Source organism: Rhinopithecus bieti, unplaced genomic scaffold, assembly GCF_001698545.2.
Source record: "Rhinopithecus bieti isolate Rb0 unplaced genomic scaffold, ASM169854v2 scaffold_29976, whole genome shotgun sequence".
Classification (NCBI taxonomy): domain Eukaryota; kingdom Metazoa; phylum Chordata; class Mammalia; order Primates; family Cercopithecidae; genus Rhinopithecus; species Rhinopithecus bieti.
Window position 1 is genome coordinate 664,023 of NW_016813386.1, and position 18,379 is coordinate 682,401.

An 18,379-nucleotide genomic window follows, 5' to 3' on the forward strand; every position below is an offset into this window, starting at 1 on the left:
ACCAACTGGTAAAAGGTAAAGCCAGGTTTCCAATCCAGGCAATCTGTTTCTAGAGCTCATGAACTCAACTACTACACTACACTACACTACACTACACTACACTACACTACACTACACCACACTACACTACACTACACCACTACACCAATTATAGTTTTAAAACTTTATTTTGAATATTATTATTTTGAAATAATAATTATAGATTTATGAGAAGTTACAAAAGTAGTGCAGAGAGGTCTCGTGTTGCCTTCTACCAATTTTCCCCCATGGTTACATCCTACAGAAGCAGAGTAGATATAAGCCAGGAAACTGACATTGTACTATGTGTGTGTGTGGTTCCTATGCTGTTTTATCATATGTGTAGATTCAGATAACCACAACTGCAATCACGATACAGATCCAGTCAATCACCACAAAGACTTTCTTCATGATTAGCCCTTTATAGTCACACATGTCCTCCTTCCCTCACCGTTCCTAACACCTGGCAACTACTGGCCTGTTCATTTCTATAATTTTGTCATTTTGAGAACGTTTTATAAATGTAATCATAAGGTAAGAGGCCTTTGAGATTGACATTTAAAATTTAGCCTGATGCTGAATAGAAATTTAAACATATCGATTGTATAATTTCTATGCACACAATTCCATTTGATTTCATAATAAAACATTTTAATACATAACATAATGCAGGAAATGTATGAGAATTTATAACATTTTTAGAATAAATATATTAAGAACATTGGATAAAAAATAAACATTCACATTGGGTTTACTGTATAAGAATTGACATTTTGGTTGCGCTTATGATTTTTTTTAATGATTGGCTGTTTACTTTGAACATCTTAAATGACCTGCTTTGTTGCCTATAAACAGGGAAACAACTTGATACGCTGATGGGGAAGAATATAATTTAGCAATCAACATTCACATTTATTTTAAATTGCATTCCCAGACATAGGGAAATATTAAAAAGGAATTAAGAATTTTTCTCTATTAGAGTTTTAGTTAGAACCACTTCATTAAATGGGAACTTCAAAGTAAATAGGCAGGCAATTATGTATCTTCACTAATCACACTGGCTGGTAAAATTGTTTCCCCCTTCTCATTTCCAATTAGCTCCACGAAATAATGTTATCTATAACATAATGCTTTTGACTGAAGAAAATAAGAAAGGCAAATTAGCGAACCTAATTGCTAATAACATTTACATCTAAAACATTCTGTTACAAAACAGCTTAAAAATTCAACAGCTAACAAGATGAACACTGATTTTGGAACCATTTTCCTAGTTATTTATTTATTTTTAGTGAAAGAATATGCTAATGCACTCTAAGCTCTCACGCACATATGTGTAAAAATCAATTGACTGTCCTCCAGAAATGCAGTCAAGCAGACGCTGTCATCTGCATGATGCCCCACAGCATGGCACGCTGCTGGCCACATAACCTGTGTTCAGGAGGTGTTTAGACAACAAAATAGAGAAAACAAAGAAAAACTACAATCGAAATTTTTACTAATTTTTTATCTAAATCCCATCAATGAAAATTTATGTATTTCTCCACATAGAAGATATGCATGAATTGTACAGAAAACTAATGGCAAAGATAATGAATATAAATATTTGTTTTCCGAAGAGTTCATTATGGACAGACAGTCCCACAGAAGTCAAATTCTCTAATTTTTTTATTTTTCAAAATATAATTAAGCTACCTTATCTTGTATATAGAAAAATACTTAAAACACACATATAAATGCTTTATGGGATAACATAAAAATTAAGCCAATGAATGACCAACGTGAACACGAGATCTCTTTTCATACTTATATTTCAATATGAACAAAGAAAGAAAAAAAACCAAAATAAGCAAACAAAAAACAACCAGCAACAAAAAACAAACTCCCCATTCACAAATGTAGTCGCTTTCAACTTTGTACACAGATGTTTTTGTGTCTGTCTACAATTCTTAAAACAAAATCTATCTAGAAAAGGAGTTTTTCCCTTAAATTGGACTGAATATTATCCTGTTAACAAATATGAATTATTCCCTCATATACAGACCAACATTATATAGTTATATGTAATCATTTGTTATTCAACAAGTATTCATTAAGTCTTTAATTATACACAGGCATTGGGAACATAAAAATATTATTTGATTTGCCCTCTAGAATAGAATAGATACATACATAAAAAATTAACTCTAATATGTAAGTGCTAGAAATACAGTCCTTTTGAGCCTTTGAAGTTAGAGTAAAGCTGTTATTACAGAGTGAGGAAGAATGACAGAAAACACAATATGATCCTCTAAGGTTAGTATCAAAAGTGGCTACCCAAATAGTTAAGTCCAAATGTCTAATTTTACTGATAGGGAAACAGCTTTGAAAGCATGCCACAGTGAGTTAGACTATATCTTGACTCGATGCCAGATTTTTAAATATCTTGACTGCTGACTTTACAAGGTTATTGTGAAGAATAAATGAAGTGTAATATATGGAGTCTTTGGCATATAGCAAGGCCTCAATAAACATCTGGGAAGAAGTCTGCTGCAGTGAAAACAGCATGGACTTGGAATAAAGTATACTTGGACTAAAATTCCATTTCTTCCTAATGTGGCATTTAACTTACCATTGCTTGATCCAATATTACTCTTCTTTAAAATAGAAAAAAGACAAAGATAGTCATTCCAATATTTCATGCTCATTTAGCTAAGTGAGCATTTATTAAGTTTATCATTCAATAAATTTATCATATCATTAATCATTTAATGGCTGATAGATTTTTAAAGAAGAGATTTTTGGCCGGGCGTGGTGGCTCAAGCCTGTAATCCCAGCACTTTGGGAGGCCGAGACGGGCGGATCACGAGGTCAGGAGATGAAGATCATCCTGGCTAACCCGGTGAAACCCCGTCTCTACTGAAAAAATACAAAAAATTAGACGGGCGAGGTGGCAGGCGCCTGTAGTCCCAGCTACTCCGGAGGCTGAGGCAGGAGAATGGCGGGAACCCGGGAGGCGGAGCTTGCAGTGAGCTGAGATCCGGCCACTGCACTCCAGTCTGGGCCACAGAGTGAGACTCCGTCTCAACAACAACAACAACAACAACAAAAAAAAAAAAAAAAAAAAAAGATTTTTTCTTTGGAGGAAGATAAAAACTTGATAAATATTTTGAATTTGAAGATGGTATTCCTAGTAATGCAGCTAAAAGAGAGTTAAGTTGTACAGCATAAGAAAATGTGATGTTTTGATTGTGTTTTGATATTCTGCTCTCTGAATGGAAATTGACCAAGGAGAAGGAGGTAACCACCAGCACAGACCCTTTTCATGGCTGCCCTAGTCCAATCAAGAGCATCTCATTCTTGTAACTCTTGTTACAATTACTACACTGTAATTTTTCAATACACGAATTGAAGGACCATTGATGGCCTTATTAAAAATCTCATGAGAGAAATTACAGTGGGATTTGCAGTTGTTTTGCTGTTACGTGACTTTTTCTATATTCCTAAACACTTTGTATGGAGCATGACATATGTAAATAGTTCTGTTTCCTTGAAAATTAAATAAGGGATTGAGCTTTACAGCTGGGTTAGAGTTGAATGGAGCAGAGACACATGTATGGAAACAGGACCCTGTAGATGGAGAATATAAGCCTCTTAAGAATTTACTGACATTTTAGGGAAGAAAACCTTGAACCTCCACAGAGCATGTAATTGGAGCTCCAAGTTAATCATACTTGTAACACAAAGGGTGAGAAGTTCTCAGTTAATACCTTGGTTGCATTTTATGTGAAGCTTTAATGAGATAATGAATATAACTACCTGGGTGTTGAGATAAATAGACAATGATGACCCCTTTTCCTCTTTGACTTCTAGCATTGATTAGTAGCACCCTGGCCCCTGCTAATCAGATTGGAGTTAGAGTCTGATGCCAGCAGGAACACTCAGATATGCTTTCCTAAGAATTTGCAATTGGAACTAAGAGTGTATATATATATACACATATACATGATAGCTTGATATATGGATAAGAAGGAAGAAAAGGCAGGCAACAGAGCTGAGATGAAGCATACTCACACAAAAGTACCAATTCTATTTCCATTAAAACATTCTTGTATTTCCTAATGGAAGCATTATTTTCTTGGTAATTAGTTACACTAAGATATCAGCATCCAAATTTCTGGGGACAAGATAAATTTTTTAAGAGACTTAGTAGGGGTGCTAGAGATAGAAGCCACTCCTACCATCTTCCACTCCTTGGTTCCAAGATCCTTTTATTTTAGCTTTAACATATACAACTCCTTTCATTGTTTACAGTATCAAAATAATATTCAAAGCTTATTTTGCATTTGTAGGACAGCCCCCTAGAGACACAGTGTTCTTTCAACTGGCCCCATATCTGAATCTTGGAACAGGACTTCTGACACTGTATAAGGCAGACTATTTCTGGATGAAGGAATACATGTTAGAATTGGAAAGCATTTTCCTCATTTATTTTGCAAGAAAGAATTGAGCTCTTCAGACAGAAACAATATTGTGTAAATTACCATAATCATGAATAAGAGAATGGATAATGATGCTAGAAGAAGCACTGTGGACAAGACAGGCATATCCACACCCAGAATAAGTATGTCTTACAGTGAAGAGAAAATTTGCTCCCTCTATGGTATAAGGATTCCAATTTAATTGTCCTGCCCCTAGGTGACTGGTCAGTCCTTTAGGTAATTGAATTATATTAGAAACTTAGCCTTGATCTCTGCTGTTGGCAGGTTGGGAATACAGCAGGGACAGGAATCAAATAAGGCTTGTTAAAAGGAATGTCATATTGCTAAACCTATACATAACTTTAGCAATCTTGCCAATATAGGTGATTTTTTCATGAACTATAGAAGGAGATTGAGTGATAACACTCAAAACTGATTATATTGTCTACCTGATTATTAAGAACCTCCTCTCCAGTAGGGAAATGTGTTGGATATTGGTTGATGTGGATGAAGATTTTTTTTTTCCTTAACATTCAGTGATCATGGGGACTTACAAAAAGGTGTCCTTTGAGAGTGATGGGATAATGCAGAAGAAACAGGTGCCACAAGACTCTGAACCAAATATATATGAAACTTTCTTATGCTGTCAGACACTGTTAAAGCCTTATCTAACTCCTCTTGAGAATGGAGTGTTGCGATGGACACGCAACTTTATGATTTGGTGGATCAGATAACAATGAGTTCATAGACGGGCAGATTACTTTCAGATGCACCTGCCATTTCACGATAGGAATGCCAGGAACCCAGGCTTTACCAGATCCTAGGAACATGCCCAGGAACTGATTTTCAAAATGTAAATAAGTTATCTGTGTTAAGAAGGCATAGCTGCAATCAAAAGCTGTAGGAGTCTGCATCATGATTCTCCTGTCAGGATTCCCAGAGAGCCCATCGCATTTCTATCTGCAATAGACATTTGGAGCACTTTTGAATCTGCTGGGTTTTAAAGCCCAAGCAGGAAAGCAGCTGCACTATACCTGCTCCAGCTTTAGAACCTATTCTTGTTGTGGCCCTGTATTAGTTTTCTATTGTTTTGTAGCATATTACTACAAAGTTGGGGACTAAAACAACAGAAAATGAATTTTATCTTACAATTCCGTAAGTCAGAAATTCAAGATGGTCTTATTGCGCTACAACCAAGGTTTGGCAGAGTTTCATTCCTTTCCGGAGGTTCTAGTTGAGAATCATTTCCTTGCTTTTCCAGCTATTAGAGGGTGCCAACATTCCCTGCTTTATGACCTTCCCTGATTTTCTATCTTCAAATCAAGCCTTGCTACGTCTCTGACTATTCTTCATAGTTACATCTCCTTCTTTTGCAACAGAAAGAAATAGTCTCTGTTTTTTTTTTTGTTTGTTTTTTGTTTGTTTTTTTTTTTGAGACAGAGTCTCGCTCTGTCGCCCGGGCTGGAGTGCAGTGGCCAGATCTCAGCTCACTGCAAGCTCCGCCTCCCAGGTTTACGCCATTCTCCTGCCTCAGCCTCCCGAGTAGCTGGGACTCCAGGCCCCCCCCCCCCCCCCCGGGTTGTTTTTTTTTTTTTTTTTTTTTTTTTTTTTTTTTTTTTTTTAGAGACGGGGTTTCACTGTGTTAGCCAGGATGGTCTCGATCTCCTGACCTCGTGATCCGTCCGTCTCGGCCTCCCAAAGTGCTGGGATTACAGGCTTGAGCCACCGAGCCCGGCCAGGAAATAGTCTCTGTTTTTAAGAACCCGTTTGCTTATATTGAGTCCACCTAGATAATCCAGCATAATCTCCCCTAACTCAAGGTCCTTAACTTAATCATATTTGCATAATCCCTTTTGCCAGGTAATGCAGCATATGCACAGCTTCCAGAGGACCTGGACATCTATGAAGGGTCATTATCGTGCCTAATGTCAAAACTTCCCGTTACCTGATTCAGAACAGCATATTTTCTGAAGTGCACACTGCCTGCAAGATCTAAAGAAGCTCATTAATCACCTCTTTCTGTGTCATAGAGATGCAAGGCAAAGCACCTTCCTGTTCACTTTGAGAGAAATATCTGGGAATTCCTCAATTCTACTGGATTTCTAGAACCTCGTGAAGATTACAGGTCTCTGAGGTTTCACAGGATTTATTTCTTCCCTCAGGCATGGATATATCTTATCAATACATTTAGGGTATTTGCTGCTTCCTGCTTACCAGGTCTGACCAGAATGATGTCATAAATGTATTGGGCCAGTATAATATCCTGTGGGATGGTGTATGATCAAGTACCCTGAATATTAGAGTATGAAAGACAGTCAGAAAATGGACACATTCCCAAAATAATAGAATAAAGTTTTACTGCTGCCAGCATGGTCTAATAATTACAATCCTGGTGAGGTGCCACTTGCCAGACTAAAAGCTGCACATCTAATGAGAATGGGTGTGTTAATTTGCTCTAGCAAAGAGATCACACTTGGAACACCAGTTGCAATTGGTGTCACTACCTACTCAGCGTCGTTTGCTATTTTTTTCTATGACCTACCTATCTTGTCACAGACTAAAGAGGAAAGTATATAAAGATGTTTCTTTCAATAATTTGATATTATTTTCCCAGTTTGAAGCAAGGAAAAAACAATTAGATCCATTATAATGGATAGGGCCAAGTATAAGAATCTGGAATTTTTTGTCCCTATCAAAATAATAAAAACAAATGTAACACCACATCTCTGGGAAAAACACAGATTAATGCTACCTTTAAAGACTTGGAAGAGAGAGACTGGCAGATCATCTGGATCCACCTCTGATGGATTTGAGCTAAATCTTTATCACATGACTCCTGGAAATACCCTTTTTGACTGGTAGACCATAGAGGCAGTTTCAGTTCCTTGGAAATAGTGTCAACTGAGATTAAACGTCCAATAATCTTTCGAAAGCTTGAGTATTTCCTCCTCCTCAGTGCACAGTGACCATGGCAAATGTCTATAGGTCCCTTTGGGGAAGGTTAGAAAGATGATTTTCAATAAATACTTTTGGCAAATTCTTACAGTTCATTCAAAGGGCTTCAGTTGTTTGAACTGGTTGAGGTATGGAATGTAAGTCAAAGGCGGAGAACTCGCATTTGACAGCTCAGGTTCTGTGCAATGCGTTTTCTTTCAGGTACATTGTGTGTTTTGATCCTAAGCCATGTTCCAGTTATGGTTCTAGAGACAATGAGAGGTGATGAGTGGATGTTGAAGAGATTGGCCGTTCTGTGGGATAACTGCTTCAGATGAGATCAGAAAGGATTTGTCCCCTGACTCAAGGAAGAAGGGACTGCTTCCTCCAGGACACACAGTGGAACTTAGAGGTTCCAATTTAACAGACTTATCTGTCAGCTCAAATGTCCCACATCCAGCTCCCTGTGTCTTATTCCCTTTACTCAATGCAAAAATTTTCAAATAAGAGGCCTGTTAATACTCTGAATTAAATTTACATGGTAATTTTTCAAACTCATAGAGTTAAATTTTGGATCTGGTTTTTGCCATATTGGCCATCCTATCTCTTGTAAATAAGAGATAAAAGATTATTTTAGGGTGGTAATTGAAATACTCCAGTTCTCTGCTCGTAACTTGACAAGAAGAATTTAAAGCACTGAATGCAAAATTTTCTTTATGTCATTTTCCAGTGTAGCCAGACTCCACCACAGAGCCCTGGCCGTCATTCACTCAATGGTACTTTGTCTAAATGCGATGTATGACTGACATCCCGTTTTACATACATTGGAGTCGAGGTCATAATTCCGATCACACCCATCCAGGACAGAAAATCTCTCCCAGGTTCCCATCTTTGCAGGACAACTTCTTGGAACTACTACTGGACAAAGAAAAATACTGTGTTAGTCAGAGTTCAGTCAGGGAAAAAAAAATCTATCTATATATTTCAAACAGATTTAATCCAAGATCAGTTATTTGAAATAATGTTGGTGAGGGCAGAGAAGTCACTGTAAGGACTGGGGATGCTACCAAGAAATTACAAAACTGCAAGAAGTCGATGCCAAAATTTCACCCACAAAGCAGGGCATGGCCACTGGAGCTTGGATTTTAAGAAGCGTTCCACTGCCAGCACTCCAGGAGTCTGAGCTGCTGCACTATTGCAGGAGAAATAATGGATTTTAACTCTTTTTCTTCTGAATCTTTGTCAGTGCCTGCAATAGGCAGAGTCTAAAGCGCAGACTTGCTGGTGAGGGGCTTGGGGATAAACCACAGTACAGGGAAGATGGCAGAAGGAAGAGGAAATAACACATCAAAAGATAACCACCAGCCTTTTCATGGCTGCCCAAGTCCAGTCAAGAGCATCTCATTCTTGTACCGTTGTAGCTTCTTAGCAGAACCTTCTTTTGACCACTCATAAGTCATATCCAAAGCAGGAAGCATCATATTTTAAAAATATAGGCCTCAACTCGACATTTTATCCTTATTTGAAACTTTCTGGATACCTTTCATTGTGATTGAAATAAAATCCAAACCCTTACTGTGCCTACAAACCTGTGTATTTTTGGCTTTTGTTGGGCCTCTAACTTTGAAACCTATCACTTTCTACCACACCTACTGCACTTCTCACTCATCAGGGATAACTTCCTAATGTTTCTCAAACACACCAAGCCCATTCCTGCCTATTGCTTCGCACTTGCTATTCCTTCAGCTTGGAAGGATCTTTTCTCACATACTCCTCTATTTGACTACTGTTCATCACTTATATTTCAGCTTAAAGGGCACGTTCAGACCTTATAACTCTTCTACTCTATTATTATTATTATTATTATTATTTTGAGACTGTGTCTCACTCTGTCACCTAGGCTGAAGTGCAGTGGAGCAATTTCAGCTCACTGCAACCTCCACCTCCTGGGTTCAAGTGATTCTTGTGCCTCCCGGGTAGCTGGGATTACAGGCATCCACCACCATGCCCAGCTAATTTTTGTATTTTCAGTAGAGATAGAGTTTTTCCACATTGGCCAGGCTAATCTCGAATTCCTGGCCTCAAGTGATCCACCCACCTTGGGCTCCCAAAGTGCTGAGATTACAGGAGTGAACACCCCACCTGGCCTCTTCTACTCTATACTTAGATAGTAAAATGGTAGAGCAAATGGGGCCCTATCGTTTTCATTTTTAATGTTATTGTAATGATTCTTACACAGACAGCTAACCATAGATTTATTGTATTTTACTTATTTTGTGTTTTATGTATTTTTGGAACCACTAGGCAGAAAATTATAATATTTCTATAAAAATAAGATGTCTCTAAGAAAAAAAAATGAACCTATCATCAAAAATATCTCATGAATCTAGTAAAACTGGCCATCACTAAGAATTTAAGCATATCTTATTGTAAGACTTTTAAAGGAAGGAAAAATACCATCTGAATACAAACTACCAGTAATTAAATAAAGTATACTTTGTTTATAGACTGGCTAACTGTTTAGCATCCTGTAATTGGTCTAATGTTGGACAATTTATGGTTTGTTTTCTTCTTTTGATAGGGTTTCCATCTCACTTACAAAAACGACAACAAGAAGCAACTATCACTTTAGATTAAAAAAAAAAATTGCAATACCGCAGGACTTTTCACAGGGCTCAAATAAGTCATGACAATCATACAGAAACCTGGAGTTATCTCATGACCTTAGCTATTCAGTTAAGGGTATGTGTTAAGCTCTTCTACTCCATTATAAGATGAAAGCTCCATGGATTTTTTTTCCTGTACCTTGTGATGTATCTGTCCCAGAAAGAGTAATGGAACTGAAGAAGAGATAAATGACAGCTCTGTACAAAGAATTCTGACCCTTTCATGAATATACCAAAGTATAACCCAGTTGTGCCCTCTGGCCTTCGGTGGGAGCAAATTTTTCTTTAATTCTTTAATAAAATAATTTGAATTCCAATCTCACTTTAGACTAAAAGAAATTTAGATTCTTCCCAAATATTTCTGCGAATTCTTGGAGATCGTGCTTATATATCTCGGTTGTTAACTTTTCAGCTCCACTGCCAAATTCCTGGTTTTGGCTGGTTTCTCCCTGACCATTCTGGCTACCGCTCCACCACTATACATGTTCCTCCAGCTTTTCTGGTCGGCCTCACCTCAAATTGTAAATATAGACTTTAGTCTCCAAAGCAAAGGGAGGAGACAGCCATTATTAAGTTAGTAGTTGATAAAGCTGTATTAAAGATTTGGGATTAGGGAAATTACAGCATAGAATAGGAAATTGCTCTTTCTAGATTTACTAATCATTCGCTGTCTCAGGGAATTTTAAAATAATATTGTAGCTATGTTTTTCCTTTGAACTTGATCTGTACCCATGTTGCTGGGACCCATTCTGTCTTTGCAAATTCTTCTCTCCTAGTTATTTTATACTATCCATCCATAACGACCTCATTCCTTCTCCATCCTCCACCACCATTGCTGACCCCACACCCAGCAAAGCTCCAGAAAAGGGGAGAAGAAACTCCCCCGCAGCAAAACAACAATAAAAAACAAACTGCAAAACAAACAATCCAAACACACACACATACACGCATGGACGCACGCACACATACAATCCTGCATTTGGAGCCACCTGCTGAAAGCTGAAATTACTATACCTTAAAGTAATCTCTATGCCAGCAAGAACAAATATGAACTTTATTATGCAAAGCATTTAATTATGGTTAAATGTTTTCTCATTCAAACAGTCTTACACCTTGCCTTTCATAATGAAAAAAAAAAAAAATCTTTTCTAAAAGAAAACAAGCCTTTTCTACCTAAGAGGAATTATACAGGTCCCCAAATATAGAAAAGTGTGCAATTTTTCTTTATTTTAAAATAGCCGTATTTCCTTATAGCCATAAATGAACAGTGCATGCTTTTTCTTTTAACTCCGAATGTGCCAGGAGTTATGCATAGACTGACACAGAAAGTGAACACAGCACATTAACTGAGTCAATGACTGAATCCTTCACGTATTTTCAGAACTCAGACGAATTCTCAACATTAGATATTTCTTAGAACCACCTGGGGAGCTTTAAAAAATTCCAGTGCTGAGGTCCCACAGCAGACCTATAAATCTGACTCTCTGGGGCTAAGACCCAGGCATCAGTAGTTTTACAAGGTCCCCAAGTGATTCCAATAGGCAAAGTTGAGAATGACAGAGAAGCAAAATTTGATACAAGCGTGAGTAGCCAGTGGCCAAGCGTGATCTTGTCAACAAAGCCTTCGAAACTCTTTCAAAAGTAATTTGTTGGGTGAAAAGTTGGAGGAGCTTTCTCATCCATGTTCTTTAGGAAGAGGAGAAATTATTTCTTTAAAAATCCCTACTTATCTATGGACTTTGTAATATAAACGACTAGTAACTAAGGAAGCCATAAAAGACGGGTGGCAGAGGTTCAGAGCTGGGTGAGAGGGAGTTTGTAGTTGCTTTTAAGTGATTCTCTTTTTCTAAACCATGTCAACTTTATAATACCATTTGAATAATACCTTGTTATTTTTTGCTTTTTCTGGAGTCAAAATCATATGATGCTAGTTATCAATTCTGGAAGACAGACCACCACTACAACTTGTTACTTCATTCACTTTGTAATAATATGGAAATAATATAATTCTAGCATAGGAATGAGCCTCTATACTAAAATTCAACATTCCCATTTAACAGATGAACAAAGTAACTTTGCCACACAAGTGAGAAATGGAAATGAAATTAGACCCAGATTCATTGTCTTCAGTATGTGTGCTACAACATATACCTCACTTGTTCTCTAAGTAACTTTTTTCTGTTTCTAAAACTTGAGCAGTCTGTATAAATATCTAGTGAATTAATATTGAAGGCCTCTAAAATCATCTTTCAACCCTGGCTTAATAATTTCCCATTATGATTATTATATAGAAATAGAAAAAATATAAAGAGAGACTGACAAGATTAATGCATTACAAGGTCTTAGTCTCACTGCCCGGATGAAAAAGTATTAATTAAATCATTGGGAACCAGAGTTATTCTCACATTTTACTATGAATATAAAATGAAAAGTAATGTTAAAAAGGAAAATGGATGTGTTGAGTCAATTATTATTGTATTTAATGTTCTTCTTAGTCAATGTTTGTTGCAGGACTAAGGTGGTATCCAAAATCTATGTTCAATATCTGCAAATGGTAGAACTGTTGATATTCTGTGGGGATAGGCTTGGAATGAAGGGCAAGGTTTTGGAGGGTTTTTTCGTGTGTGTGGCAGGTGAAGAAGTGAATCACAGAAAGTGCTATTCGACTCTGATTGATAAAAGAAGAAATAGGATCATGAGCGGTGATAGACAGAAGAGTAACTAACTGAAAGATTGTGGCAGTATAGAATCATGACTGATATTCTGTAAAATAGCTTTGGGTCAAGAGTATTGGGGTTTGAATTGGCGGTCTGTCACTTATTATTTCTATAACTTAGGACAGATTCTTTACCCTCACTGTACCTCAGTTTCTTCCTCTGTAAAATGGAGGTATATTAAACTTCACTTTATAAGGGTTAATGTGATGTTTAAATAAGTTTATATCTAAAGATCAATCTACTTTTATCTATCTATCTATCTATCTATCATCTATCTATCTAATAAACTTACATCTATGCTTACTAAACTCTCAATATTAGCTATTATTGTAGGGCAATGCATTTATAGTTAGAATGATGTATGCTCTTTTTAGTATGAGAAGTATTTAAGAATGTAGAGAAGTGATCTTTTCCATATCAATAAAAAGTTTATAATTTGGGTAATAAAATGTGATATACTGTATATTAAATTTGAAATTAAGATATGACAAACTGCAGGGGTTATCATTTTGTTACAGTCTGATTTTCAGGTACATTTCAAATGGTATTTGCATTCCTGGTTTCTCTCTGTCTCTTAGACTTTCACTTTGGGGGTGAATAATTTGTATGTGGAAGTAAAGTTTATTATTGTCTTCATGCAACATATCTAAGGAATCAGATAGAGTCAGATGCCAGGACCACTCAAGGTTTGTAGGTAATAACAGGAAATAAGGATGACTGGTTGAACTGTGCTTCTCAGTTTTAAATCATCCCAAAGTATAAGTCTCCAGGGAAATGATTATTTGGCAACCTTTATCGGAAAGCCCCTTTGAGATTGCCTATACCTATGTGACTGAAAGAATAAATCAAAATTATTGTTCCAACCAGAAAATAACTGCAAGCTTGAGTATCACTGGCAAAGAATTTAGGGTTGTGATTCCGTTAGCACAGTTGTCTCCAAGCTTCTCTTTCTGTAACATGAATATGTAGCCCCACGTGGCTCTCATTCTAACAACAGGCAGGCTTGAAAGGCCATAATCTGGAAACTGAGAATGAAGAAGAATAAAATGTGCCAACTACAATAATGATAAATACTGAATCTACGATGAGAAAAGTACAATGCAAACTATGGGAAATATTTGCAAAACAAACCAGATTTTCAAAGTAAAAATTCACAATATTCTAATATAAACATATTTTCTTAACTGCAAAACTAAAAAAAATTCTTTTGCACATGAGTGTAAGTAAAGGACAATCTGATACCCTCATGTCTTAATCTCAAATTTTCTGCTAGTCACTGCTCAAATGTCAACCTAACATATAAATCTTCCCTGATTCCCATATCTAAAATAACTCCCCAATTGCTTTTTATTTCTTTACCCTGCTTTACTTTTCTTCATATCTTTTAGCACTACTTGACATATAAATGTATTTATTTTTAATACTTTAGCTTTTCTGTCATTAATAATTCTTGGAATATTCCAACTTCTTAAAATTAAATCAGATAATTTTGAGTTAATTTATTTTAAAACTATATCAACTAGTAGTTACTAACAGGATTGAAGTGAGTAAATAGGTCAAGGATGACATGAGTATGCAATACTTTGAAATGATTTTGTAGTTTGACACAATAATAAAAATTATAAATAATAGGCCATGCCTTAAGCTTTTTAATAATGTTTATCTCAGTTTTTCCTTTTATTTTCTTAGGTTCATTCGTTCATTCAGATAACATGTATTGTGTATTTATTAATTAAATAGAAAATACACCTGGCACTGTGGTACAGCTGAAAACAAGATAATCCTGTACTGCTCTCAAGTTGCTTACAATCCAGTAGGATAGACAAAGTTTAAACTAGTAATTTTATTTATTTATTTATTTATTTATTTATTTATTTATTTAGAGACAGAGTCTTGCTCTGTAGCCCAGGCTGCAGTGCAGTGGCACGATCTCGGCTCACTGCAACCTCCACCTCCAGGGTTCATGCCATTCTCCTGCCTCGGCCTCCCTGAGTAGCTGGGACTACAGGTGCCTGCCACCACGCCTGGCTAATTTTTTGTATTTTTTAGTAGAGATGGGATTTCACCATGTTAGCCAGGATGGTCTTGATCTCCTGAACTTGTGATCCACCAGTCTTGGCCTCCCAAAGTGCTGGGATTACAGGCGTGAGCCACCATGCCTGGCCTTTTAAAATTTTTTTTAGACGGAGTTTTGCTCTTGTTACCCAGGCTGGAGTGCAATGATGTGATCTCAGCTTCCTGCAATCTCCGCTTCACAAGTTCAAGTGATTCTCCTGCCTCAGCCTCCCAAGTAGGTGGGATTACAGGGGCCAGCCACCATGCCCAGCTAATTTTTGTCGTTTTTGTAGAGACAGGGTTTTGCCATGTTGGCCAAGCTGGTCTCCAGTTCCTGACCTCGTGATCCACTCGCCTCGGCTTCCCAAAGTGCTGGGATTACAGGCATGAGCCACTGCACTGGCTGTAATTATTAAAACAGGTTTAATTCCAATTAATAATCAGAAAAGAAATAGAGAATTTTGGTGAGTGAGTGTAGGGAGATCAAATCTTGTTTGGGAGATTAGGAAAGGCTTCTCTGAGAACCTGACATTTAGAAAGAGACTTGAAATTTAAATTGGGAAGGCAAAAAGGAATCTGGAGGAGGCCGAGGGAGGAGCATGCCTGGTAGATCAAATAGCAGGCATGAGGACTGGATACTGAAGGAAAAAAAAAAAACAATCTAAACTTGCTCAGTGACCTAAAGAAGGCCACTGGCGTGGTTCGGCTCTGTGTCCTCACCCAATCTCATCTTGAATTGTAACTCTCACAATTCCCATGTGTTGTGGGAGGAACCTGGTGAAAGGTGATTGAATTATGGGGGTGGGTCTTTCCTGTGCTGTTCCTGTGATAGTGCATGATTCTCACAAGATCTGATTTAAAAGAAACAAACTAACAAACAAAAAACAGGAGTTTGCCTACACAAGCTCTCTTTCCCTGCTGCCGTGCATGAGACTCGCTCTTTCTTGCCTTCCAGGGTGATTGTGCGGCTTCTCCAGCCATGTGGAACTGTGAGTTGTCCATTAAACCTCTTTCTTTTGGAAATGGCCCAGTCTTTATTAGCAGTATGAAAACAGACTAATACAGTAAATTGGTATCTGTAGAGTGAAGAACTGCTGAAAAGACACCTGAAAATGTGGAAGTGACTTTAGAACTGCATAACAGGCAGAAGTTGGAAAGGTGTGGAGGGCTCAGAAGACAGGAAAATGTGGGGAAGTTTGGAACTTCCTAGAGACTGGTTGAATGGCTTTTACTAAAAGCCTGATTGTGATATGGGCAATAAGGTCTAGGCTGAGGTGGTCTCATGTGGAGATTAGGGACTTGTTGGGAACTGTAGCAAAGGTGACTCTTGTTATGTGTTAGCGAAGAGACTGGCAGCATTTTGTCCCCGCCCTAGAGATTTGTGGAACTTAGAACTTGAGAGAGATGATTTAGGGTATCTGGCGGAAGGAATTTCTAAGCAGCAAAGCATTCAAGGGGTGACTTGGGTGTTGTTAAAGGCATTCAGTGTTATAAGAGAAGTAGAGTATAGAAGTTTGGACAAGTTGCAGCCTGACAATGTGATAGAAAAGAAAAACTCATTTTCTGAGGAGAAATTCAATCCAGTTGCAGAAATTTGCATAAGTAACGAGAAGTCCAATGTTAATCACCAAGACAATGGGGAACTGTCTCCAGGGCATATCAGAGGTCTTCATGGCAGCTTCTCCCATCACAGGCCAAGAGGCCTAGGAGAAAATGGTTTCATGGGCCAGGCCCAGGATTCCTGTGCTGTGTTCAGACTAGGGACTTGGTGCCTCGTGTCCCACTTGCTCCAGTCATGGCTGAAAGGGGCCAATGTCGAGCTCAGGCCATGGCTTAGAGGGTACAAGCCCGAAGGCTCGGTAGCTTCCATGTGGTTTTGAGCCTGCAGGTGCACCGAAGTCAAGAATTGGGGTTTGGGAACATCTGCCTAGATTTCAGATGTATGGAAATGCCTGGATGCCTAGGCAGAAGTTTTTTGTAGGAGTGGGGTGCTCATGGAGAACCTCTGCTAGGGCAGGGAAGAAGGGAAATGTGGGGTTGGAGCCCCGACTCAGAGTCCCTACTGGGGCACCACCTAGTGGAGCTGTGAGAAGAAGGCCGCCATCCTCCAGACCCCAGAATGCTAGATACACTGAGAGCTTGCACTATTCACCTGGAAAAGCCACAGACAATGCAAGCCCATGAAAGCAGCCAGGAGGGAGGCTGTACCCTGCAAAGCCACAGGGGTGGAGCTACCCAAGAGCATTGGAACCCAGCTTTTGCATCAGCATGACCTGGATACGAGACATAGAAAGAATGGAGATCGTTTTGGAGCTTTACGATTTGACTGCCTTGCTGGAGTTTGGACTTGCATGAGACCTGTGGCCCCTTTGTTTTGGCCAATTTCTCCCATTTTGAATGGCTGTATCTACCCATTGTCTGTACCCCATTGTATCTAGGAAGTAACTAACTTGTATTTGATTTCACAGGCTCATAGGCCAAAGGGACTTGCCTTGTCTCACATGAGACATTGGACTGTGGACTTTTGATTTAATGTTGAAATGAGTTAAGACGTTGGGAAGGTATAATTGGTTTTGAAATGTGAGGACATGAGATTTTGGAGTGGCCAAGGGCAGAATGTTATGGTTTGGCTTTGTGTCCCTACACAAATCTCATCTTGAATTACAACTCCCACAATTCTCATGTGTCTTGGGAGGAACCTGGTGAGAGGTGATTGAATTATGGGGGCAGGTCTTTCCTGTGCTGCTCTTGTGGTAGTGAATGAGTCTCATGAGATCTGATGGTTTAAAAAAAAAAACAAAAACGGGAGTGTGTCTACGCAAGCTCTCTTTGCCTGCCGCCATCCGTGTAATGTGTGACTCTCTCCTGCTTGACTTCTGCCATAATTGTGAGGCTTCCCTAGCCATGTGGAACTGTGACTTTTTCATTAAGCCTCTTGCTTTGTAAATTGCCCAGTCTCAGATATGTCTTTTTCAGCAGAGTGAAAACAGACTAATACAGCAACTGTGTAGGGTTGCAGAGAAAATATAAGACTTCCAGTTAAGTTTGAATTCCAGATACACAATGCACTTTTAAAAATATAGGTATTTCTACCAAGTAATAGGTGTATTTTTATTTGTTTATTCTGGCAACCATAGATTAAAGCACAATGAGTAACAGAAAATGGAATAATAGACAAGAGAAGGCAATAACTAGGTCTCAAAAAGTCTTGGAAAATTATGTTATTATTATTTTTTCAGTGCCTAAGAAATTAGGAGGTGATTCAAGGCCTTTAAACAAAGACTAATCTAATTTCTATTTTCCAGATAATAATTTTGTTTGTAGAGTGGAAAAAAGAAATCCAGTTTTAAAACTGAGTAAAATGGAAGAGTAGACATATAATAGGAAATTTTGTTTTACTGATAAAATTCAGAAAGTTATGAAAACTGTGAAGGAGATAATAAGCAACAAAATTTTAAAAACTGTGAAGCAGTTGAAAAAGTGGAAACTGACTAACTGGAAAGAAGAATGCTGAATCCTAAACCAGCAGTTA